This window comes from Prionailurus viverrinus, chromosome B3 (genome assembly GCF_022837055.1).
Source record: "Prionailurus viverrinus isolate Anna chromosome B3, UM_Priviv_1.0, whole genome shotgun sequence".
Lineage (NCBI taxonomy): Eukaryota > Metazoa > Chordata > Mammalia > Carnivora > Felidae > Prionailurus > Prionailurus viverrinus.
In genome coordinates, this window is record NC_062566.1 from 2,614,396 (window position 1) to 2,638,564 (window position 24,169).

General features: G+C 44.7%; 1 protein-coding gene across 1 annotated transcript in view; it reads left to right on the forward strand.

Moving 5' to 3' along the window:
* The window catches only part of NTRK3 (neurotrophic receptor tyrosine kinase 3), a 551,343-nt gene that overhangs the window by 46,836 nt on the left and 480,338 nt on the right, over window positions 1-24,169 (forward strand). The window lies entirely within an intron of this gene.

Genomic DNA, 24,169 nt, shown 5'->3' on the forward strand with positions numbered 1-24,169 from the left:
GCTGGCTATGCGGTGTACCAAGGTCCTCCATTAAAAGTCTTGGGCTAGCAGCCTAAGCCAAGAGCAGTGACTCTGGGATATTTTTAACTCCAAGTATAGAGCTGTATCTATTTCTCTTCTTAGAAGAATAATCCATGCTGGATGCAGCTGTACATCTAAGACCCTAGTCCACTTTTGTCACTGGTGACTGAGCTCCACTGACAGTTATCCCCCAGCCATCCTCGACCTGGTAGTCTTCTCCAGAGTTGTCTGGTGGTCTGGCCTGGGGTTCAGGTGAATGTTATTCTTTGTGGGTGGGACTTTTGGCCTTCCCTGCTTAAGTCATTACTTGGTTCTTCCCATATGCCTATACTTATCTCCTCTCATAGCTCTAGATAGGAAAGGGCTGGTGACCTAAGCCATCTTCTCTGTCATTAATAGAGAAACTGAGGCATGTCCTTGTCAGCTTACTGTTGGCATGAGCTTTGACTATAATTGGGAGGTTCCAAATCTCTTGGAAATTTCAACCCAGAAAAGGTAGTCATGAACTGACTTGTTTCATGTGTTCTTTTTCACCAGAAGCCAAGATCCTAGGGACTGATGACAAGGATAAAGAAGTCCTGTAGCTCTAGTTCCAAAGGGACAAAGTTCAAGATTCAAAACAGTTTTGCAATATTGGACTTAAGATCAGCAAGAACACCCTCTAAATTCTGGGTTTGCTCCTATCTTGCTGTGTTACTTAAGGCAAGTTAGTTCACTTAACCTAACTCAGCCTTGGTTTTCTTATCTGTGACATGGGTGTATCGGTCAGTGTAGGCTCATGCTGCAGTACCAAATAATCCCAAATCTCAATTGCTTAACATAGCAAAGATTTTTTTCTCTTTTCCTTTTCTTTCTTTCTTTCTTTCTTTCTTTCTTTCTTTCTTTCTTTCTTTCTAGAATTTATTGTCAAATTGGTTAACATACAGTGGATACAGTGTGCTCTTGGTTTTGGGGTAGATTCCTGTGATTCATCACTTACATACAACAGCCAGTGCTCATCCCAACAAGTGCCCTCCTCAGTGCCCATCACCGATTTTCCCCTCTCCCCTGCCCCCCCATCAACCCTCAGTTTGTTCTCTGTATTTAAGAGTCTCTTATGGTTTGCCTTCCCCCTTCTGTTTGTAACTATTTTTTCCCCTTCCCTTCCCCCATGGTCTTCTGTTAAGTTTCTAAAGTTCCACATATGAATGAAAATATATGATATCTGTCTTTCTGTGACTTATTTCACTTAGCATAATACCCTCCAGTTCCATCCATGTTGCCGCAAATGGCAGGATTTCATTCTTTCTCTTTGCCAAGTAGTATTCCATTGTATATATAAACCACATCTTCTTTATCCATTCATCATTTGATGGACATTTAGTTTCTTTCCATAATTTGGCTATCGTTGAAAGCACTGCTGTAAACATTGGGATACACATGCCCCTATGAATCAGCACTCCTGTATTCTTTGGATAAATTCCTAGCAGTGCTATTGCTGGGTCATAGGGTAATTCTATTCTTAATATTTTGAGGAACCTCCATACTCTTTTCCAGAGTGGCTGCACCAGTTTGCATTCCCACCAACAGTGCAAGAGGGTTCCCATTTCTCCACATCCTTGCCAACATCTGTCGTTTCCTGAGTTGTTAATTTTAGCCACTCTGACAGGTGTGAGGTGGTATCTCAATGTGGTTTTGATTTGTATTTCCCTGATGTTGAGTGACATTGAGCAACAAAGATTTATTTCTTATTCACTTTTCATGTCCATCTTGGACTTATGTATGGCTTTGCTACATGTTGCCTTCATTCTAGGACTCAGATTGATAAAAAAAAATTATCATCAGAAATGTTTCCAATTTTTGTGACACTTGGACAAAGAGAACGGGGGCAAATAATGGCACAGTGGTTCACACCACTTCCATCTGGAGGTAACACAAGTCATTTTTGTTCGTGTTTCATTGATCAGAGCAAGTCACATGGCCACCTCTAACTCCAAGGATGCAGAGAAGTACGGTCTTAACATGTGCCCAGAAAGGGGGAGATACGGAAGCATTTGGTGAACAGCACTACTGGCTCCTACAAGAGTATTGTAATAGCAACTTCCCCATAGGGTTACTGTAGGGATTAAAGGGGGTAATGGATATAAAGTCACTTTGCAAATAACAGACACAAGTGAGATGTTGTTCAGGTAACATTTGTGTGCTACTGCGTGCCGAGTACTATGCTGGATATTTTGTCAGAGCGGCACACCCCCAGACAGAGTTCTGGAAGGGAGTGGCCTACCCGGATTTACTCCCTCTTGGCACGCTCAGGTATGCATGTGGAACAAGAGCTCTTCTTCCACTGGGGACTTTTGGATACTGTCCAAACTATTTCCTGGGAAGGGCTTACTCTTGTGACGGTTGACCAGTGATCCCCATACGCAGGTCCCGATGTTGGTCTCTGCATCTTCCTCACTAAGGAGCAGGTAAGGCTTAGCAGATTTGAGACTGGCAGTGGGTTTTGGTCTGAGTGCCCCTCTGTATTCTTGTCCCTATGGTCTGCTCTGTGCTGGGATGCCTGCTCGTTAGGCCCTAGGAGTGGGAGGTCTTTGGTCATCTAATCTGTGGAGGGTCCTGTGATGTTACAGTTCCCTGCCCCATCAGTGGCTTCTCTGGCAGGAATTAAAAAGTCCTTTGGGATCAGCAATGTTTTGTTGACTGTACTCCTGGGCTCTCTGACTGGAATTTGGGGTTTTAAGCACCTCCCTTCTTTTGATGTGAAGAGTCTCTGCTTGAAACTCGAACAAAAAAAAGATCCCTGCGTCTTAACATTCTGTGTGGGCCAGTAGGCACACCCCTGGCAGTGGTAGCTCAGAACTTAGTCACCAGGTGCTGAGAACTTAGTCACCGGGTGCTAAGAACTTAGTCACTGGGCACGCAATACACACTTGTAAACAGTCTCTCATTATCACTTCACAGGATAATTCTACTGATAATCCTGTGAAACAGGTAACATTCTCATCCCATTTTACAGATGAAGAAACTGAGGCTCAAGTAGCATATCGATCTTGCCCAAGTTTTACAGGTGGCAAGTGCCCTGGACTTAAATACAGGTCCTCAGAAACAAAGCCCACCCACTGCCTTTCACTCTACAGCTCTCTGTCATTTGCTGTACTTGCCTTTTTTTTTTTAAATGGTAGAACGTCCTGACTACCAGAGTTTTAGTGCTAGAGGGGATTTTACAGGTCATCTGGCCTAAATTCTTTACATTGTGGGGCAGGAAACTTGAGGACCACAGATGGCTGCTCGATGGCTCACACTGAACTGTTCATCTCACTCCTTTGCTTTTTCTATCGTATTCTAACCATGATGATAGTTTTGGGGGTTTTATTTCTGTTCATTCCCTCCCCTTTTCCTCCAACATCTCATCCTCATTTTGTTTTGTTTTGTTTTTTTAATTTTTTAATGTTTATTTTATTTTTGAAGGAGAGAGAGACAGCGTGTGAGTGGGGGGGGGGGGGGGGAGGCTGCAGAGAGAGAGGGAGACACAGAATCCGAAGCAGGCTCCAGGCCCCGAGCTGTCAGCACAGAGCCCAACGCAGGGCTCGAACCCACACACCGCGAGATCACGACCTGAGCCGAAGTCGGACGCTCAACCGACTGAGCCACCCAGGCGCCCCTCTCACCCTCATTTTGTAACATCACCTCCTAGAAGCCTCCCCTGACCATCCTTCCTCTCCTGGGTTTGGTTTGGTCTCTACTCAATGCAATGCAATGGCCCCCATAGCCTTCCAGATTGAAGCATATATATATATACCCACTGTGTTAGAATAGCCAGTTTCCTGATGGATAACAGAGGACCTCCCCCTCCGCCTATCACCTCAAGGGCAGAAATTATGTTTGTTTTGCTTGCCACTCTGTACTTGGGGCTGGCAATTAGCTGGTGCTCAGAAAATATTCGTGGAAGGAAGGAAGGAGGGAGGGAGGGAGAGAGGGAGGGAAAAAGAAAAGAGGGGAAGAAGGACAGAAGGAACCCAGGTGTGGCTTTCAGGCAGCTGTGTGGTGTGGGCCTTCTTTTGCAGGGTGGGGTGTGCCTTCTGAGGGGCTCACCCTTGCCAGGGTCTCCCAACGATCAGGGAAAGGAGAGCCCCTCTGCTGCTTTTGTAGGCCTGGGGGCAGGCCTCTTCTCACCTGCAGCCCCCGGAAGAAGGAAGGAGCGAGGGGGAGAGAGCAGAGGAGGGTGTACGGCTCCAAGACAGGGGAAGGGCACTTAAAAATGTCACTTAGAATCCCTGAAAGAATAAGCTGTAAAAACAACCACACACTCTCTGCTGGGTGACGCAAGTCAAAGAGAAATGCAATGCAATTAGTCACTGGTTCTGAGTAGGAGGCGGGGAGGGGGCAGGGAGGCAGAAGGGAGAATGGTGATGGGCTGGGGGGCGGCAGCAGCCTCCCTCACACACTCTGCATCATCTGCTCAGAGACAGCCTGCAGAGCCCTGGGGAGATGTTCCTTTTTCCTTTCGTACACCTGTGCTGGCCGGGCCCCCCCTCGCTTCTCCTCTTTCTCTCCCACGAGGTGGCATCTTCCCCTTTGCCAACACAGCCTTCGGTCTTGAATTAGGGAGAGAAGCTCAGAGTCCGAAAGAGGAGGAGAAGGCTTGGATACAGGAGTTGAAAGGGGGGAAGTCTTTGGCCCTGGGCCCACAGTTGGGAGAAGCCCACCCTCAGTTCTCCCATCTGATAAGAGTACCCACGGGCTGCAACGGATTACCCGAAACTGCGTGGGTGAAAACAATACAAGTTTCTCATTCTACATTTTTAGAGGTCAGAAGTCCAAAACAGGTCTTACTAGATTAAAATTCAGGTGTCGGCAGGGCTGGGCTCCCATCGGAAGGCTCCAGGGCAGAATCTGTTTCTTTGCCTTTTCCTTACCCCCATCCCTTGTCTCGTGGCCCCTTCTGTCCTCAAAGTTGGCAATAGCCAGTTGAGTCTCTCACGTGACATCACTCTGACACTCATTCTTCTCCCTCTGCCCCATTTGAGGACCCTCATGACTACATTGGGGCACCCAGATAATTTCTTTATTTCAAGGTCAGCTAATTAGCAGCCCTTGTTCCATCTGCACCCTTAATTCCTCCTTGCATGTAACAGAGCATACAGAGATTCTGGGGACCAGGAATCTCTTTGGGGGCCATTATTCTCCCTGCCCACTGCCTCAGAATGTCATGAACATTGACAGCGACAGTCCGTGTAGCCTGGGCCTGTGCTGACTTGTGATAAGAGTTAAGCAAATTACAGCTGCTTTGCCATTATTATTGTTATTATTATTATGTGGTCACTTTTTTCCCCATTCTCTTCTTTGCTCTGCGAAAGGGAAACAGTGAGGACCTGAGGGGGGCCCTCTGTGAGGACCAGCAGGTGTGCTGGGGGATGAAAACTCAAGGGCTCCTGAGTGCCTTGTCTCTGGCTTCCTGGCTCACCCCACCCCCTGCTCCGCACTTCCCCACAGGAGCTGCCCTGCTCCTCAGGTCCTCGTGTGCAGGAGCCCAGGGACCATCTCTGCTCCTAGACACTGAGCACATCCGAGAGGAGGAGAAGCCCAGCTCTGTGTGTCGCCCCAGCCCTGCTGAGCTCCATCCATGGGTCCTGGTTGGGGAGGTGCTCCTGGACGTGCAGAGCATTTGGAGGACACACGTCTCTGGGAAGCTTGTAGTTTCCTTGGGCTTTTCTTGAGCAGGTGGGGCTCTTCCCTCTTCCAGTTGAGTGGTTCTGAGTTTTTAAGAGGGTGATGGCATTTGGAAAGGGCCCTGTGCAAGAGGACTCCCCCAACAAAAAGACGTTGTGTAGGTTGTGTTACTGGATGTGGGCTCTAGAAGGAGGTCACCTGAGAGCACTTCTCTTGCACAGAGATGCCACGCACAGAGAGGTTCCCAAACGGGGAGGACAGAGCTCACAAAATCTCTATAGGTTCCTATAACTTGGAAGCAAAAACAAACAAAACCCCAAAGGACGCTTAATACTACTAATCATGCACATCAAACCAGAATGAGATATTGCCTCATACCTGTTAGGGTAGCTGTTATCAAAAACAAGACAAAACAAAACAAAACCGAAAGATAAGTGTTGGCAAGGATGTGGAGAAATTGGAACCCTTGCACATTGTTGGTGGGAAGGCAAAATGGTGCAACTGTTACGAAAAACAGAATGGAAGTTCCTAAAAACATTAAAAATAGAAATGCCATTTGATATAGCAATCCCACTTCTGGGTATATATCCAAAAGAATTGAAATCAAGATCTCAGAGAGCTATCTGCACTCTCATGATCATTGCAGCGCTGTTTAAGTCCAAGTCAATCCAAGTTGTGGAAACAACCTAAGTGTCCCCTGATGGATGAATGGATCAAAGATGTGTGTGTGTGTGTGTGTGTGTGTGTGTGTGTGTATGCACACATGTGCATGTGTGTGATAGAGTATTATTAAACCTTAAAAAAGAAGGAAATCCAGCCATATGTGACACCATGGAGGTACCTGGAGGATATGCTGAGTGAAACAAGCTGGACACAGGAGGACAAATACTACATAATCTCACTTATATGAGGAATCTAAATAGTCAAGCTCATAGAAACCAAGAATAGAAGGGTGGTTGCCAGGGGTGAGGGGAGGGAGAAGTGAGGAGTCACTGTTTAGTGGATATAAGTGTTAGTTACATAAGACAAATAAGGTCTAGAGATTTGCTGTAGAACATCGTGCCTATAGTTAACAATACTGCACTGTGCAGTTAAAATTTTGTTAAGGATAGGTCTCATGCCATAATATTTAAATGTTCTTACTGCAATAATTAACAAAAGGAAGGGAGGGAGGGAGGGAGGGAGGGAGGGAAGGAAGGAAGGAAGGAAGGAAGGAAAAGGGGAGGGGAGGAGAGGAGAGGAGAGGTGAGGAGAGGAGGGGAGGGGAGGGGAGCCAGGAAGCCTTAGAAGGGCATCCATGACAAACTGCAACAGTACAAGTCAAGTGAAAGCTTCTGTGACCTTTATTTCCCGTCCTTCCGCACAACTCGCCCCCATTCCTACATGTGCTGCAAGCAGCTGAGTGAATGGGGTAGAGACTGAACAAGAAGGATGGAGAAACCCAAGATGTCTTCTTTCCCACTGTGGCCTCCGGCCACCGGGAAGGGAGCCACTTAGATCAGATGAGAGCGAAGATTTTCTATTAGATTCCTCCACACTTTTACTACATTTAAGAACGGTGAAAACCCGGAAAAAAAAAAACCCAGAAAATATATGTGAACTGCTCAATATATCATGGACAGAGAAAGGAGAGTAGACAGTAGAAAGGAGAAAAAGATCAAGCAAAGCTGTTTGTGTTTATAAACCACCAGATGAAGCTAGTCTGAGGAGCTGGTTACAATCATCGTGCCCTTCAGGGTCATACCCAGGGTGCATCTTTCTCTCATTCAATTATCGCCACAACACTGTGAGGGGAACGGTGGTTTTACTGTTTCACATTTGACATAACAGGCTGCCGCTTACGTGACATGCCAAGGTCACACATCTGGCGAGGAGCTGACATTTGCTCTCTGGGTCTGGCGCCACGTCTCGGCATGAACCACAGATATAATGCCGGAGGGGGTAAGCCCGCGGTGTCACGTGACAGCCGGCTTCCCTTTTCTGACCTCCATGGCCCCCTTTCTTTGTCATTTCCCAGCGTTCAGAGGGGATGGAGGAGAGGGTCTCTGGGAAGTATGCTGAGCTTGTCATAAGAAAGAGAGGAACCAGGAGGTCTTCTCTGCCCTCTGCCATGTGCTGGCTGGCCTGTCTGCCAGGTGACTGTGAATGGGCAGGTTCCTCGGAGGCACCCTGTGGTGACATCAGGGAGCTTCCGGGGGAACCATGGTTATAGGTGGACGTGTCAGCCCCTGTTGTGGGAGAGGCATTGTGTGGAACAGAGGCAGGGTTGCTGCTCTGGGCACTGGGGGACCTTTGGGTCCTCCTCCCTGTCCCGCACCAGCTGGCCAGGTGCCTGTGGGCAAGCTGAATCTCAGTGTCTCCATCCAGAGCTGGAAATCCTAATATCTGCTCTGTCTACCTCCCAGAAGTGATTGTCTGAGAAAATCTTCTGTGAGCTCTGTGGCAGAGTCACAGCCTAGGATGGAAGGTGGGTCAGTATCTGAGGTGGACATTGTCCTGGTTTGTCTACCACCTATCCAGACACGTTTTTATTTGGGAAAATCCGTGCATCGAGAGAATCTTGGTGAAAGGCAGGAACCAACCTGTCACTGTGGGAGGCAGAGAGTGCCACTGTGGAATCTCCTCTCCTGAAATCCACCCTCATCGTACACACACACACACACACACACACACACACACACACACACACACACAGCTTCTTTTTTTTTTAACTTCTTTTTTTAACATTTATTCAATTTTGAGAGACAGAGCGTGAGTGGGGGAGGGGTAGAGAGAGAGGGAGACACAGAATCTGAAGCTGGCTCCATGCTCTGAGCTCTCAGCACAGAGCCCAACACGGGGCTCGAACCCACAGGCTGCGAGATCATGACCTGAGTCGAAGTTGGACGCTCACCCGACTGAGCCACCCAGGCACACCCCCCCCCCATAGCTTCTATTGGGGGTTCCTGGGGGATGCTGCTGGAGTTGCAAACATGGACAGAGTGGTGACATAGGAGTATTGGAATCAGTCACCGGGGCTGGGCAGCTGAGGAGAGCCCAGCATCACTTGTCTGTGGGTGCTGGGGTGACGGATGGGTGCTCCATCAGCATGGTCCCAATCAGCTTTTCACTTGGGTGGACTTGCAGGAACTCATGGCTGCCAGGCCCCTAGTGATTTGAGCCAAGTTCTCGAGGATTCATATTAGTTCTTCTGATCTCCTCCAGCACATTCCTTTCCTGTATAAGATACGCTAATCAGAGCTGGCTTTTATTATCTGCATCAAAGGACCTGAAGGGTACAGCTCCCATCCATAGAACTTCAGGGACAGTCACACTCTGACCACCGTCCCCACCCCCAAATCCCTCCCGAAGAGTTCCCAGGGTCCCCTGGGACTGTGGTCCGGGACCCAGTCTGCCCTGCCACTTCTCCTCCCTGCATCCCCGAAGACTCTGCTGCTTGCACGGGGACGTCTGGTGTCTGTCCCTGTACAGCACACACACAGCCTCCTGGTCCTCCGTGGACTTCTCTTTCTGCATCACACACTGGCAGAGGCCTCCAGCACAGAGGCTATGAGGTCAAGCTCAGGTTTCAACAGGCCTGACTGGGAATCCCAGTTCTGCCACCTACTAACTCACATGGGTGAGCTTGTTAACCGCCCTGGGCCTCAGTTTCCTCATCCTCCCCTATTTCTCCCCACCCCAAGACCTCGCTGTCCCCATGCTGCCCCCCGATTTACCTCACCACGAGACTTGCAGTCCCACTGAAGGCAGGTATGTTCCCGGGACCATTTTCAGCTGACTGCTGGCTTGGGGCGTAACAACTTATTTATCACAGGGCTTCTTCATAGACGGATTTATTTCCTGAGCTCACAGTCCAGGGTCAGATGCTTGTGAGAGACTTTGGAACAGGCAAACCCACAATCAAAAATAGAGGACAACCAAAGGCGGGGTTTCAACGTGGGGTGGGGAGTGCGCGGAGAGCAAGGAAAGAAAAAACTTAAATACCTTTTTGAGTGGCTATGAGGTGCACGGGGCGAGTTCACCTCCCATCCCTCACTGAATCTTCATAGCCCCCCTACAAGTAATTTCCACACTTTCATGGGGAAGAAATAGATCCAGAGAAGCCGCAGAAGCCACAGAAGAAGCAGATGCCATAGCCAGGAATCAAAACCAGGTCTGCCTGCCTCCAAAACTCATGAGGACCTTTTGATCACAACTTATTTAAGTTTCTAGAGAAGAACTTTACATGGTTTGGAAAAATCCAGTATAAGGAGGAAGAATTTGTCACTTCGTTTCTTCCTCTCCTCCCTCAGAAACCCATTCCCTTTGAAACCAATGTCCATTTTTATTTAAAAAAATTTTTTTCAACATTTTTTATTTATTTTTGGGACAGAGAGAGACAGAGCATGAACGGGGGAGGGGCAGAGAGAGAGGGAGACACAGAATCGGAAACAGGCTCCAGGCTCCGAGCCATTAGCCCAGAGCCCGACGCGGGGCTCGAACTCACGGACCGCGAGATCGTGACCTGGCTGAAGTCGGACGCTTAACCGACTGCGCCACCCAGGCGCCCCCAATGTCCATTTTTAATTTCCCTGTTCTCTTCCTCCTTCTTGCCCTTTGCTTTCTCTTTTCACCCTTACTGCTGTCTAAGGTTATCAAATATCCTGAGTTGAATATCACACTGAATCCAGTAGCCCAGTAGGCATTTTTCTGGGCAAGAGGCTGGTGTCAGCTGTGGGCATGAAGCCAAGGCTGGCTGATGGGGTGAGCAGGATGGGGATAGGCTGGGGACATAGCACAGGATGTGTGCCCTCTGCTTCTCGCTGTAGGACTGGCATCCTGGAGAGACACAGGTGGAACTTCCCTCTCTGTTTGCCTGGTTCCTCTGACACTCCCTGAGCTGGGGACTGCCGGTTACATGGAGGCTCCAACAGGATCATGAATGGAGGGATGCCCGCCTGATAGTGTGCCAGCTATCAGGAAGCCTAGTGCTGTTTTTGGGCTGAAGTTATCCTGGTTCGGGCTGTGGGCAGTTGGGATGGGAAGTCTGGCACTGATTTGGCGCCCTGAGATTTCACCAATAGGCAAGAGATGCTACTCTCTAGTGTAGGAGGAAAGAAAAGTAACTAGGTTATTGATTCATTTATTTAACAAGTACTTATTGAGGACATAGTCCATACTAGATCCCCTTTTTTAGGCGCTGGAGAGTGAATGAACATGGCAGGTAAGTTCATGACCTCAAGAAACTTCACTTCCAGTGGAAGAGAGAGACAATAAACAAGCCTCAGCTTCTGAGTGGGAAGAGGGTGGAGATAAAGGGTGCCGCCGTTCAGATCTAAGACCTAAATCTCACTTCTCGCAGCTTCTTTAACCTGCTTCCTACCTGAGTGTTAATTTTCACCAATTGCAGACTGCCAGAAGCATCAAAAATTTGTGATGCAGATGATCAAAGATTTGGGACTTAAGCAAAACAAACACCTCTTCTCTCGCATTTCAAAAGTTGATGATACTGCTGTTCCCTTTGGGTTAACACCCATACAGCTCTGTGTCTTCAAAGAACATCCATAAGACCATACCCTGGGTGGATGGATGATCTGTGGGCAAGTTTTAGGTAGTGACTTCTAGGTCAAGGTGTTCAAGGGCAGGCATTTTTCTTCCTTTTCCTCTCCTTTCTCTGTTTTTGAAATTGAAAATCATCTATGATCCACAGAGCATCCTGATGTGCCTGGGACTGTCCAGGGAGCACTGGGCATCGTGTGGGGCCTTGACATTCTTATTCAGAGAGTTAGCATTCTTCCATGAATGGGCTGGGTCCCAGTGGTAAACCTGCTGCGTTGCCTTCAGTCACGACCTGCACTGTTAAGAGCAGCGGCTTTAGGGCTAGAATTTATTCCAAAGTCTAGTTCTTCCATTTCCTAGCTATGTGAGCTTGGTTAAGGGAGGATTGTTGAGGAGAGAGTAGAGTCTAAAGTTTGAATCCTGGCTCTGACCCTCACTTTCCACGCAACCTTATGCAAGTAGCTTATCCTTGGGGCTTTGGTTACTACATCTGAAAAATGTAAGTAAATATTCCTACTTCGCAGAGGTGTTTCAAAGATTAAATGAAAAGACACATTTCAAGCGCAAAATCTGTGTATATTAGGTGGTCAAAAATGTAATTTTATTTTAACCTTTCCTTTGGAATGAAATAAAACCTTCTGGGATAACTCCACCCCCCATCTCATAAATGGCACTGCCATTTACCCAAATGCCCAGGATAGGAGCTACCCTTGATTCATTTTTAAAATAGCACTCCACCTTTTTCTGGCACACAATTCAATAGCAAGTTCCTTGGCTTGGCTCCTGAATGTCTCTTGAATCTGATTTCTCCCACCATCTCCACTGCTATTGTATTAGTTGTAGCCACAGTCATCTCTCCCTTAGTGCTTTAAAAACACATCCTCCAAATTCTTTGATGCTTCTCCATTGAGAGGTGGTGGTGATGTTCCCTCCCCTTGAACTTGGATGGGCCTAGGACTATGGTGCCAATAGAGTATTGCAGAAGTGATGCTACATGACTTCTCAGGATGGATCATACGAGTCTTCTGTTTGGTCCTGTTGGGATTCTCCCTTCAGATGCTCTCTCTTGACTGAGCTGCCATGCTGTGAGGAAGCCCAAGAGAGGCACATGTAGGTGGCCCAGTTGACAATTCTGGCTAAGTCCCACTTTCATAGTTGCTAGTCTTTGAAATTATCCACACTCATCTGACTTTCCTGCTGAGGAGCCAGACCTCACAGAGCAGAAGTAAGCTTTCTTTACTGTACCCTTTCTGAATTCTTGGTCCAGAGAATCCATGAGTATAATAAAATGGTTATTGTTTTAATGCTACTTAAATTTGGTCTGTTATCCAGCAATAGATAATAGATCAGACCAGTCCCCTTGACAACTACAGTGGCCTCCCAACTTGTTTTCTTGCTCCCACTAATAGCAGCCACAGGCATGTTTTGGAAACATAGATAAGATACTATCATTCTGCGATGTAAAAACCTTCCAAACTTCTTATCTTGGTCTATTAGGCCCCACATGACCTGGCTTCTGCTCTTAGGTGCACACTAGACATGGGACACTGTCATGTTGTCACATGGAAACCAGGGGCTGGCCAAAGAATATAACACAGGACACAAAAAACACCTCTTACAGCTCAGTTCCAGAGTCCCCACTTCAAGAGCTAAGGCAGCATCTTTTGTCTTATGTGAGTGTTTGACCCTGGTCCATAACCCCAAGCCCTCTGTGGGTGGTTATTACCTTTCCTGTACTTTTTTAGTTCTGACTTCTCTCTTGATTTCTGACACCGTGGCATTTCTCCTTCTTTCAAGTACAGCTCTTGAATTTTCTACATATTTGTAGTTTGATGGGGGAATTGCATCAATTCAAGAGACCATGTTGTAAGAAATCTTAAAGCTCTCATTATTTGTACACAACATGATCATATACTTAAGAAATGGACTGGAAAGTAGTTGGAAATCAGAGCATTTTGGCAAGGTGGTCACATATAAGATCTGCATACCCAATCAAATTTTTAGTAAAAATGGTGGGTTAAGCACACTCATCTAACTTGTACTGTCCTGAAATGCCACTAAAACTACCAGTAAAGAGTTCCTTTTTTGCCATAAATCTGCAAGGATTACAGTGATAGTGGAGACAACATCACTTTGGAAGTTAGAAAGCAGATGGGAAAATGATAGATTTTGTAACTAACATAACAAAGAAAAGTCCTAAGAACCAATCATTTACACTGCAGCATCCTCAAAGACTCAGGGATCAGTGGCACTGGAAACTTTTGAGACTGGAGGTAGAAGGGGGAATAAAGAGGGTTGGTGGAAAGCTGTTTAAAAAGCAGTTGGAATGACAGTTTTTGCTTAATGCGTACAGAATTTCTGTGATGAAAATTTTTGGAAATAGGTAGTGGCAGTTGTTGCACAACATTGTAAATATAAATAATGCCACTGAATTGTACACTTAAAAATGGTTAATATGGCAAATTTTATGTTATATATGTTTTACCACAATAATAAAAGAAGTAGTCAGACCTTTACAGCCCCTCCCTTTCTTCTTGCTGCCGGGTAGGAAGTTCTCCCATCCTGGCCAAAGTACAGGCCTTGGCTGTACTCCCATCCTGGCTTATTTTATGGACAGGCTTTCCTGTTCATAAAAGTACAGGCTTTCTCCCATCCTGGCTTATTTTATGGACAGGTAAAAGAGAGGGTCCAGACACAGTTGAAGTCAGGGGTACATACTGAAAATAGGGGGACAAAAATAACTGAGCACAAACCAAATGCTAAGACTCCCAACCTTCTCTCCTACACCTTGCCCTCCTTGAATCCCCAAACACAGGCCTTAAACTGCATAGCAGGAGATTGGAAAACTCTTCTCTGTGAAATTTGAGTAGCTCCAGAAGAAGCTGACATTGAAGGACTGATGTTGAGGTTCCCTAGCAAATGGTTCAGCCATATCATTTGACAGTGTTGTTCACAACCAGCAAGTTCCACCAATGGGCTCAGAGCTTCCAGTCAGTGCTTTAGGCCCCTACTCTTAAATATGACCACCAGAGATCTGATAAAAGATTCTGATATGAAAGACTGAAACTCCAACAAGCTTATAGGGAGGCAACAGGGAGAAAATAGAAATTTTGAAGGGAGAAGAAAATGTCAATGAAAAAGCTATCATAAATATCCTTAGTGACATAACAGATGACATTGCATCTATGAAACAAGAACATAATGCTCTCTGAAGAAAGACTATTCAAAGAACAAAATATGCTGTTATAAATGAAAATCATGGTAGCAGAAATGAAAAACTCAATGGAAGGGTTAGAAGAAAGCTGAGCAGATCTCTCAGCTAGTATAACAAGAAGACAGAAAAATGCAAAGTAGAAGAGAAAAAAATATATAAATCTACATGTAAATCAACCTAGGATATTCAGTATCCAAATAATAGGAGTCAGAAGGATGAAACAAAGAAAATGGACACGAGAAAATAATTGGTGAAATAATTCAAGAAAATTTCTCATTACTTAAGAAATGAAAATAAACCATTACTAAAAGCTTTTCATCATGAAATTTTAGAGTACTATTGTATTAGTTTCCTATCACTCTGTAGTTAATTACCATGCACGTAAGTATCTCAAGTCAACGTACACTTATGTCACAGTCTCCAGGGGTCAGGACATGGGTTAGACGGGTCCTCTGCTTAGGGGCTCCCAAGGCTGCAGTCTATGCCACATTCCAGTCTGGAACTTGGAGTTCTCTTCCAAGCTCATGTGGTTGTTGACAGAAGTCAGTTCTTTGTGATCATAGGACTGAGGTCCCTGCTTCCCTTCTGGCTGTCAGCTAGAGGTCACCCTCAGCTCCTGGAGATCCCTCAGTTCCTTGCCACACTGCCCTTTCACAAGCCCTCTCACAATATGGCAACCTACTTCTTCAGAGCCTATGGGAAAATCTCCCATTCCAGTCTAAGACAGAACCTTCTATGTATATAATACAATCACGAGTGATTAGCCCATCACCTTTGTCATAGAATGTCATCTAATCAAGGAAGTTACCATTCCATAATCTATTGGCTAGAAGTAAATCACAGGTTCTACTCACATTCAGATTCTATAAGGGTGTAAATCACTGGGTGGTCATCTTAGAATTCTGCCTACCACAACTGTTGATCAAACAAAGCTCTTACATACCCTCAAAATACAAAAATGCTAATTCAAAGGGATACATGCACTTCAATGTTTATGGCAGCATTATTAACCAAGATATGGAAGCAGCCCAAGTGTCTACTGATAGATGAATAGATTAGGAAGATGTGGTATATATACAAAATGGAATATTATTCAGCCATAAAAAGAATGAAATCCTGCCATTGGCAACAACGTGGATGGAGCTAGAGTGTATAATCCTAAGCAAAATAAGTCAGAGAAAGACAAATGCCATATGATTTCACTCATATGTAGAATTTAATAAACAAAACAAATGAGCAAAGAAAGATAAGAAAAGAAAAGAGAGAGAGAGAGAGAGAGAGAGAGAGAGAGAGAGAGAAACCAAGAAACAGACTCTTAACTATAGAGAACACACTGCTGGTTACCAGAGGGGAGGTGGGTGGATGGGGGAAATAGGTGATGGGGGTTAAGAAGGACACTTGTAATGAGCACTGGGTGATGTATGGAAGTGTTGAATCACTATATTGTACACCTGAAATTAACATAACACTGTGTTCTAACTACACTGAAAAACAAAGAAAAAAAAACAAAAGAAGCTCTTATAAATAAATAGGTTCACACAAACAATAGGAAGCAGAGTGATTCAGCCTTCTGAATAGCGGTATTGGAGCTATTGCTGTCATAATTCTGAAGTGAAATGATTTCTTACCTACAGTTCTATACCCAGTCAAGCTATCCATTGAATGTGAAAATAGGATACAGATATTATTGGAAATAAAAGGTCTCAAATATTTGTCTCTTGCACACTTTTTCTTAGGAAACTATTGGAGACTATATAAATCAAGGGAGTAGCTAAAAAAGGGAAGATATCTGATCCAAGAAACAGGAAATAAGGAGAATCTCTAGCATAGTGGTGAAGGGACATCCTCCAAAGAGTAATCTGGCCACATTAGTGCAGGACAGAAGGCTCGGGAAGGGGAAATTCATCATGATGAAATTGATACAGTAGCTGAGGTGGGGGAATGTGATGAAAAATAAATTAGACAACTGGCAGGGAGTTTTCAGTTGAGCTTGGGATAAGAACACACAAAAAAATAATCAAACAGAATAAAATATAATTGTTAACTCCAGGGATATAACAAAATTATTCAGGAAAGGGAATAGAGCTACATGGCTTAGCTCTGCCTAGCTATAGGTTCATTACAGTGTAAATACTGAACATTAACAGTGTGATGATATAATTATATAGTTTTGAAAGGATGGTGTTATGGGTTGAATTGTATTCCTCTGAAATATGTTGAAGTCCTAACTCCTACTATGTGTGAATGTGATCTTTTTTAGACATAATGTCTTGCAGTGATCAAATTAAGAGGAGGTCATTAGGGTGGGCTCTAATCTGATATGACTGGTGTATTTATAAAAAGGGCAAATCTGGACATAGAGACAAACACACAGTGAGAATGCCACATGAAGATTGCAATTTTACATCCACAAGCCAAGGAATGCCAAAGACGGCTGGTAGACCACCAGAATCTAAGAGAGAGGCATGAGACAAATTCTTCCTCACTGCCCTCAGAAGGAACCACCCCTGATGACGTCCTGATTTTGGACTTCTAGCCCCGAGACCCACAAGACAATAAATTTCTCTTGGTTAAGCCACCTAGTTGATTGTTCTTTGTTACAGCAGCCCTAGTAAACTAATGTGGATGGGGAGTATGTGCATGTTGGTCAGGGGAAGGTTAGGGGGAAGTTAACAGATAATTTCTACAAATAATATCAAGAAATAGCAGTAGAAACATGGTATTTAGAGATCGCAAGGTAAATACCAAAAGAATCATCTAAAAAAAAATGAAAAGTTGTCTGTGGCAATGGGTTAAAGAGGTAGGGGAGAAGGAAGACTGAAGCTTCATGTTTATTTTAAGAAAAAGTCTTTGAACCAGATGACTGTTCAAAGACTTTTATGTTTATCAATATAGATTGATAGATTAATACAATAGCTTGATAGATTGATAAAAGTAAAAGCAAAAAAAAAAAAAAAAAAACAACACCTAATATATGAGTAGTCATTAGCCAGAATATATAATACAGAAAAAAAGTCCCATTCACTAGGGAAATAAAACTTCTATAATGGTACCCAGGAAAAAAAAATTTTTTTTTGAGAGAGAGAGAGAGACAGAGTGTGAACAGAGGAGGTGCAGAGAGAGAAGGAGACACAGAATCTGAAGCAGGCTCCAGGCTCTGAGCTGTCAGCACAGAGCTTGATGTGGGGCTCAAACTCACGAACCGTGAGATCAACTGACTGAGCCACCCAAGTGCCCCAATACTGAGAATAATCTTAAACAGGATATATATGCCAGACCTTTATGGAGACAATTCTAAAATTTTACTGGGGGACAAAGGTAAGTAAAAACTGGACCCTGTCTCAACCAGTGCATGTGGAGGCAGTGGCAGATAAACTTGATAGTGCAGTGTGCAAGGAGCTATTTGACCAGGATGGGGAAGGAATGTCCCCTGTGCCTGGGGAAGTCAGAGAAGGTTCTGCAGATGATGTGGACTTTGAATGAAAACCATGAAGGATGGAGTTCTCTGGAAGATGGGAAGACAGTCTAGGTAGAGAGCAGAGCCTGAACCAATGGACATGTGTTTGAGGAATAGACTATTTGACATGAGGGAGGAAAGTGGGCATGATGAAGGATGCGGGGGGGGGAGAGATGAACCTGAACAGTGAAGCAGCAATTGGTCATTAAAAAGCCGCGTACACACAATGGGAGTGTTTGTTCTATTTTATAGGAATGGGAGCCTTTAAGGTTTTGAGGTAGCAGGGTGACAAAGAAGGTGAGGTCTGGGGCGCCTGGGTGGCTCAGTTGGTTGGGCTTCCGACTTCGGCTCAGGTCATGATCTCATGGTCTGTGAGTTAGAGCCCCGCGTCGGGCTCTGTGCTGACAGCTCAGGGCCTGGAGCCTGCTTCGGATTCTGTGTCTCCCTCTCTCTCTGACCCTCCCCCATTCATGCCCTGTCCCTCTCTGTCTCAAAAATAAATAAACACTAAAAAAAAGAAAAAAGAAGGTGAAGTTTGTCTCGTGGAACAAGCATGTGGATGACTTGCCAATATAAGAGGTCACTGTGGACAGACAGCCCTTGTTACTGGCTTGACTCCTTCAGGCAGGTTCTCTAAGTATACTTCTCAGCAGCCAGCCCCAGACCTCAGTGAGTATTGATTCAGGGGCATTATTGTGTGGTGTTATCAACCCACCTGAGGAGGTAAACTCCATGGCCATGGCCAGCACTTCCAAGGGAAGAGGTCTGTCCTAGGCCCAGTGGTGTGGGAGAAGACCACTCCATCACACAGAACTCCTGCCTCCCACTGCTTCTCCTTCACGTCATCAAGAGGGCGGAAACACCATGCCGAGACTCTGCAGTACCTACAGAGGAATGGATAGGAGCTGTGGGTTCTTCTTTTGAGGAGCCCTGAAAGTGCCTGCTATCAGCCTTAGTACAAGGCTCCAGGGGTGCCTGGGTGGCTCAGTCAGTTAGGTGTCTGACTTCAGCTCAGGTCATTGTCTCATAGTTCACAAGTTCGAGCCCCATGTCGGGCTCTGTGCTGACAGCCCAGAGCCTGGAGCCTGCTTCGGATTCTGTGTCTCCCGCTTTCTCTGCCCCTCCCCTGCTTGTGCTGTCTCTCTCTCTCACAAAGAAATAAACATTAAAAAAAATGTGACAGATTATAAATGAAAAAAATGGCGACTCTTCTTAACTCCAAGAGCTTAACAATAGGGCTTTTGAGCCAATGTTGGCATAATGTCCCTCTGTAGATGACCTTGCTTTCGACTAGAAGCAGATGGTCATGGGTGTTTTCTGGCTGAGCACAGCTCAGCATCTCTGGGGCAGTGTCACATTGAGAGAGGATGAGTGGTGGTGAAGAAAGTGGCACAAAGACCTGCTTCTGTGACTCTCTGGCAATTCCTTACCTGGGCTGGCTTTCCCGGCCCTGTGTCAGTGGACTTGGCCTATTTATGTCACTCTCCACCTCATTCACCACCTCCAGTCTCTAATCCTGCTTCCTTTCCTATGGTTCTCTAAACATCTTGGATTGGTCTAACCTCAGGGCCCATACTGAAGTTTATTCCATTTTCTAGAATGTTCTTTCCCAGTTCTTCACATGGCAGGCTTCTACTCATTCTTTCAGGAGGATATTATCATGTAGCATTAACAGAGAGAACTCTAGAGCCAGTCAGCCTCGGTTCAAATCTAAGCTCTGCCACCTTGAGCATGGTAATGGCTCCATGTGCCTGAGTGCCTGAATTGTTGTGGAGATTAAATGAGTCAGTGTCTGTCAAGTCTCAGGATAATGCCCATCCCATGTAAGTTCTTGTAAGAGTTAGCTATTACTATTAGTCAATAACATGTTACCTTCACTAACCCCTGCCATTCTGTCCTTTTATCCACTATGCAAGAATGTGTGATTATTTTATTTTCTTATTTCTTATTTTCCTCTCTGCTTCTAGAATACAAGAACCATGAGGATAGGGACCCTGCCTGTCTTGTTTACTGCTGCATGCCCCATGGCTAGAGCAGTGTCAGGCACATAGCACGTGCTCAAGAAGTAGGTGTTGAATGAAGTAATACAGTTAATGAACGTCTCTGAGGCAATATTTATTTCTTGGAGGTTGTAAGTGGGTAAAGTGCTTCTGAGCTTATGTGTGGTATAACGTGGTTTTTTTCATTAAAATTATTTCGCATCTTTGCCTCCTTGTTCAGACCCTTTACTAAAATTACTGCTTCAGTCCTTAGAACAGTGAATATGATGATTTTATTTTTATTTACCTTTATTTATTTTTTAAGTTATTTTACTGAGAGAGAGAGACAGATAAAGAGCGAAAGAGAATCCCAAGCAGGCTCCATGCTGTCAGCACAGAGCCCAACTCAAGACTCAAACACAGGGCTCGAACTCATGAACTGTGAGATCATGATCTGAGCCAAAATCGAGTCAGATGCTTAACCAACTGAGCCACCCAGGCACCCTGGACATGATGATTTTAAATAGAAAATTTATAAGCTGCTGCAATCTAGACAAATTATTTTCTTATAATACTTAGGGTATATCCTGGTGTTTGGGTGTTTGCCCAATGTGCCATTTTTAGCCCTGTCAAAATCACACTGTGTCTTTTCACCTCAGAGGAGAGGGAGATATGACTTCTCATAGAGCACAGAACCCAGAAGGAGCTAAGGTAGGAATACAGATGAAAAACAACACAGCAGAGCCATCAAAACTAGTAACAGACAACTTGTAGAGCTTGTTGGCTGAGGCAGCCCTTTTATTTTTGATGGAGAATAAGTTCCCAGACTCCCTTGCAGCTAAGTCTGGGCATATGACTAGGCAATGGGATGTAAGTGGAAGAGGTGAGTGCAACTACTGGGAAGGGTCCACGAAGGGACTGTTCTTCCTTTTTTGTCCTATCTGAGAATGCAGATATGGTGGCTGGAGCTGTAGCAGCCATATTGGCTCCTGAGTAAACAGAGGCCATGCTTGCTGGAGCTATAAGAGAAAAGGAGCTTCGCTTCATGAGGATTTTGTGGAGCAGAGCTGCCATTATCCTTGGACTATTTGTCTTTCAATGCTTATTTGAGAGAGAAATATAAACTTCTGTCTTTTTAAGCCATTGTTATTTTGAATTGGCTACTACTCATCGCCAAACCTAATCTTAGCAAACACAGCATCATAATGGATAAATGCTGAACATGATTTTGATATGTTAAATAAAAACTGGGGGCTGTCTGCAAATAGAAGGCTGTGACACAGGAAGTGCAGACAACTGTGGGTCAAGATCAGTGTAGGAAGAATAGAAGAGGCTCAGCAGACTCCTTGGTACACAAGATAAGAAAAAATCCAGATCAGGTTAACAGATGGTTCTTTTAGTTAAATCCACTAAAACATGTCTTCAGTTATTAAGTGATAAGAAATTAAAAATTAACACCACAGCCTTGCTAGGTAGCACAGAAGTTCCTCTATTTGTTGTTTGAGTCCAGGGGAACCAAGACCCGGGGAGCATTTCCACTTAATTGGAGTATGAGTCTTGTGAAACTTGAAAACCAGCAGATGCTTCTTCTTTGTGCTGATAAATATTTCCTGGGCCATCTTTTCTCCAAAGTAGATCAGTGCAGTGTACTAGGAGGTCTGTGGATCTGGATGACACTCTCCCACCTCCACCTGCCTCCTGTGGAGCCCCTAAGCTGCCATGGTAGCTACATTTTCCACCTCCCCACTCAGTGTGATGCTGTGAAGATTTGGAGGGACCGGAACTTAGGGTCCACCCCCGGTTATCCACTGAGGACCACATCTACACCACCAGCACCCCACCTTCACTTCTCTTGCTTTCTACCACTGTTTTCCATTTTGCTTCTTTTATAGTACTCACCAACACGTACACTTTTATGTTTTTGTTTGTTTATTGCCTGTTTCTCTCCGCATCTTCCCATAGTATGTATGTTTCTCAAGGGTGGGGACATATCTGTTTTAGTCACTAATGTGTTGCCGGTAGCCAGCAAGTATGTTTGGGTCGTATTAGGCACTCAGTAAAACAGGTGCTGAATGAACGAATACACACTTCAACAACAGCACATTCGCCATGCTCTGCCGTTGGGTCCTTGAGCCAAGTCCCAGCTTTCTTCTGAATTGACATCTGGCTTATGGGAAGCCCATGTGGGTGCTCATCTTGCAGCCCCCTGCTCTCAAGCCCCCTGGCGTTTGTTCTTTCCCCTCCTCTCTTGCTGATTGTCATGGAGGGTGTGTGTGCAGCGGGGCTTATGCTAAGCATTCTCCCAAACCATGCCTCCTCTTGGGATGAATCACAGCACCAGGAGCACAACAGTCCTTATTTTTTCTCTGCACTTTCAGTCTTTTATTATCTCTTCTTTCAGTTCCATTGCAATTGCACACCTTTTATTTAAAACATTTGCTGTTCTTGTACTCATTGGATACAGTGGGATTAACCACGTTTGCAAAACTAAGTAGAACTCTGGCAAGATTGCTGCTTGCTAACAAAGGACTCTGTGGTCCAAACTGGAAGGACCTTGCACTACAACTACTGCCATCTGCTGGTGGGAGGCCGAGCTGATGTGTTGCAGCTTTGTCTCCATGAAAGTTTATAACTTGGACATTCATAAGTAGAGAAGTTTTCAAAATTTTTAATCTGTAATTTGTTGAATTTAATTATACTTAAGTTAAAACCAGAGTATAATCTCTTTTTAATCTCTTTCCATAGTGTGTTAGTTCAAACATTCTCATTTATCCCTTTGTGTTGAAGCCCCAATGTCTGGGAATAAAGAATTCTACTGAATATTGTCACAATTCGCTTTGTCTCAGATTGTGCTCTGCGGGGTGTTAACAGGTGCTCCTACCTAAAAAATATCTGTGATAAAAAAAATTGGGAGCGCTGGCATACCTCGCTCTGGGATAGTCACAATGTGTATTACCATTTAAAAGGCTCTGGGTAACCAATGGGTATTATCACTTAAAAAGTCTTTTTTTAAAAAGAAAACCTAGTGTTTTTCAAACTTCCTTTACCATAGAACTCCTTCCTCATGTAACAGCCTGTGTTCCAACATTTTTGGGGACATGTTGAGATATATATTTATCAGGTAGATTATAAACGTTTCTTGGAGTCAAGATTCAGGTACAAAAAGGAACCAAAACCATAGTCACAGCACCTCTGACAGAACACCGCCCTTGCAAAGCTCATTTCATTCCTGGTGTGCAATACTTTAAACCAGCCCAGTTACAGAAGACAATGCCTGCTAGACATTCTGGAAAGGGTCCTCATGCTGTCTAGTTCAGTGCTACTGAACACCTTTCCCCAGCAGGTAATGTGATATCTCCACAATGGTTGCAATTTGTGGAAGAGAAACATGAGGAAACTCCAGCAGCTACAGGAAGGCTTGAAGCACTTTCTTTGTTTTTTTTTTTTTTTTTTTTTTTTGAGTAGGCTCATCTTGGCTTGCACATGTCTTAATCTGAGTAAAGCAAATTATTATTCACAGTGTGGGTGTGGCAGCCTAGGAGGACAATGATAGAAGTTCCAGTTTCACATTTTTCTTTATTTGGTTATACATCCTGTGCATCAAAGTGATATAGGATGCTCCCAAGTCCTTCTAAGAGCTCAAGCTAAGAGACCCTATGTTTGTTTGGAGCTCCCCTTAAATACTAATCATCACATCAGAATTCCAGAGATTATGTGCCTATGTGTCTATGTATGTGAGGGGGCGTGGGGTGAGTTAGAAAGCATGAAAAATGTCCTGGGTTTTAGGAACTTAAAATTAAAGGGATGAAAGTTTGAAAACTTTTGTGGGAATGCTGATATTATTGGGCATTTGCATTCTTACCCTTGGCAACTGGTTATGTGAGGTCAGAGTTTGCAACTATCAGCCTCTAACTACTCTGTAAGAACCACAGGGAGTCAGCTCCCCACGAATACTGGCTGTGGATGCTCTGTAACTGAATTATTCCTCATGCCCTTAGAGTGTCCCTTAAATCCATGTAAGTGGTAGGGTGTTCGTGCTGGCAATATTTCGATAGCCAACAGGCCACAGATGGACCAACCTAACAGTTTATTTCACTCGATGATCAACTCCAATTTTCTAAGCACATTTTTAAAATTATTATTTTTTTAATTCAATTGTAGTTGACCTAAACACATTTTTTTTTTTTAAGTTTCTGACTTTCAAGTCAACGGATGGAGTGGGTGAATCTAGAGGAATGACCTTTGTATGTGTTTAATTCCGCAGACAATACTTTTGGAAATCGATTGATAATTTCCTGTCCTTGGGTTGTT